Source organism: Sardina pilchardus, chromosome 18 (genome assembly GCF_963854185.1).
Source record: "Sardina pilchardus chromosome 18, fSarPil1.1, whole genome shotgun sequence".
NCBI lineage: Eukaryota > Metazoa > Chordata > Actinopteri > Clupeiformes > Clupeidae > Sardina > Sardina pilchardus.
In genome coordinates, this window is record NC_085011.1 from 25443291 (window position 1) to 25445790 (window position 2500).

A 2500-nucleotide genomic window follows, 5' to 3' on the forward strand; every position below is an offset into this window, starting at 1 on the left:
TGAGAGGTATATGTTTTACTAAGAATTGTTGATGGTGTGTGTGAGGGCATGTGCAGTATGCACCCCTTTTGGACATGTTATACTTTTTATACGGTAGCTTGGTTTGATGCCCAGACACTTGGCAAACATAGCAAAAAGTGTGGCAAAAAGTTTGCACTTTTAAAGTGAAGATGAGGCCAATTCATGTAGGAGAACCTGAAAGCTTAAATGTCAAGATGGAATTTCTTGATGGGTGAAAGCATCGCAGTCTAGTGCTCTAAGACGCAGGTTTTGTGCGCTCTGATGACTGGTTAAGAATCGGTGAGAAGAGCCTCAAAGCGGCCTGTTATACGGCTAAAACGCAGCTAATCTGCCCTAATTAAACTGCTTTGCGGTCATGAAATTCAGGGACAGAGACTGTAGAGAGGTCCTGATGCTACTGTATGCTTCTACTGCACGTCGCTGCCTTATTCAGCTATGCTGATTAACATGTAAACGGCAATATTCCGTTGCTGCACGCACCACATGGAAGCAGTTTATTCTGAATATTGTCATCACCACAGTATGGTCCTCAATCGGAGTATGGAGTGTGCATGGAAACAGTCATTGTGCATGCATGAAGGCTACTCTTAGAAAATGCACGTTTGGAGATGCCACTTACTAGCTATTTTCTTTACTTTACTATTTTCAGTAAATCCAAACTCTTTTTTTGCGGTCATCATAGTTTCATCATAGTAATTTACTGTGTGTGGACTGGAGTTTGTTGACTACCTCAAATATTTATCCATGGTGCTCACCTGAAACACTGATGGTACAGTAGATGGCTTTCATTCAATCATTCAACCGTCAAGTGCTGGAGGTAAGTAATTTGACAGATTGGCGTGATGTAACATATAACAAAGAGATTCTATTGGTCCAAAGTTTAGGTGGGCGGGCCCACCATCAAATTTCGTACTGCCTCTCATCACATCCAGTTGTCTTCAACATGAGCAATATTTCTATGATATAGTAAATTGCTTAAACCTAGCTCTACAAATCATCCTCACAAAAGGAAGAGGCTGAAAAACTGTGGATTTTCTCCAAAATCGTGTGTGTGTGTGCACCTTTAGAAGTGTGGATGCAAGTATGAATTCTGTCTATGTGTTTGAATAGGCTGAGTATCCTGGTGGTGTCTCAACTCCAGAGTGTGTGTGCGTGTGTGCGTGTGTGCGTGTGTGCGTGTGTGTGTGTGTGCGTGTGTGTGTGTGTGTGTGTGTGTGTGTGTGTGTTGTAGCTGCTGGCAGGCTGAGGTGAGCGGTGTGGCCGACGCCGAGTCCTGCATTCTAACACAGCTGATTATGAGCGTAATAATAATAGGAGAGCCGACTGCGAGACGCCACACACATGCGGGGGGAGAGGAGCGGACACACACTCACACACACACACACACACACACACTCACACGGGAGAGGAGGGGAGCAGGGGAGAGGGAGAGGGAACACACCGCACATTAGCAGGGGAACGTGACCTCGCACAGCCTTCCACAGGGCACACTGCCTGCCTGCGCCTCTCTGCCGAACACACACACACACACACACACACACACACTTGCATTCTCTGGCTCTCTCGAACTTGGACACACACACACACACACTTTCTCTGGCTCTCTTGGACTCTGACACACACACATACACACTCACTCAGCCTTACGTTCGACACAACCTCTCACATAGTCTCATATCCACTTGTGTACAGTACATATGCTCCTTCCACACTCATACATTGATGTACACTTGCACACATATGACCATGCATAGTCGTACACCTGCATACTAATAGACACACACACACTATCACTATCACTATCACTATCACTATCACTATCACTATCACTGACACTGACACAAAGCTAAGCCCTTTATCTGACAGATGACCCCAGACAAGGTGTACAATCTCTCTTGCAGGAAGTTGTGCCTATCTGTCTGTTCAGATGAGCACTCATAAACCTGGAACAGAGCAGAGCAGTTAAGCCCGGCGCAGCCGTTAGCACTCACATTGTAGCACACACACTCCAAGCTCACACGCACACACACACACACACACACACACACACACACACACACACACACACACACATCCCCTGTCTTTTTTCTCTCCCTGCCTACTGCCTAGGTCTGTTTCTCTCTCTCTCTTTCATATTAATAGTGATATTCTCCCAATCTCCCACACACACACACACACACAAGCTGTCCTCTTCTTCTCCTCCATGAGTCCCTCTTTCTCCTCGTCCTCCACATCACAGTGATCCCTCTCTACCACTCTCTGCTAACTGGGCTGCTAAAGACAATAGCATGCCAGCTCATTCCAAAGCAGTGAGTGAATCCCTCCCATGTCTTAGTCATTCCTCTTTCCTCTTCCTTTCTTTTTCTCTCTCTTTATTTCTCTCTCTCTCTCTGATTCTGTTTGTCTTTCCTCTCTCCTTCCCCCTTCTTTCGGCCTCTGCCCTCTCTGGCCTGTGCTACTTTGGCAGATTTCGCCCCCT

The 2500-nt window shown here is 46.3% G+C and overlaps 1 protein-coding gene across 3 annotated transcripts in view; it reads left to right on the forward strand.

Annotated features, from left to right (window-relative positions):
* Nucleotides 1–2500, forward strand: part of LOC134064325 (arginyl-tRNA--protein transferase 1) — a 95122-nt gene that overhangs the window by 78538 nt on the left and 14084 nt on the right. The window lies entirely within an intron of this gene.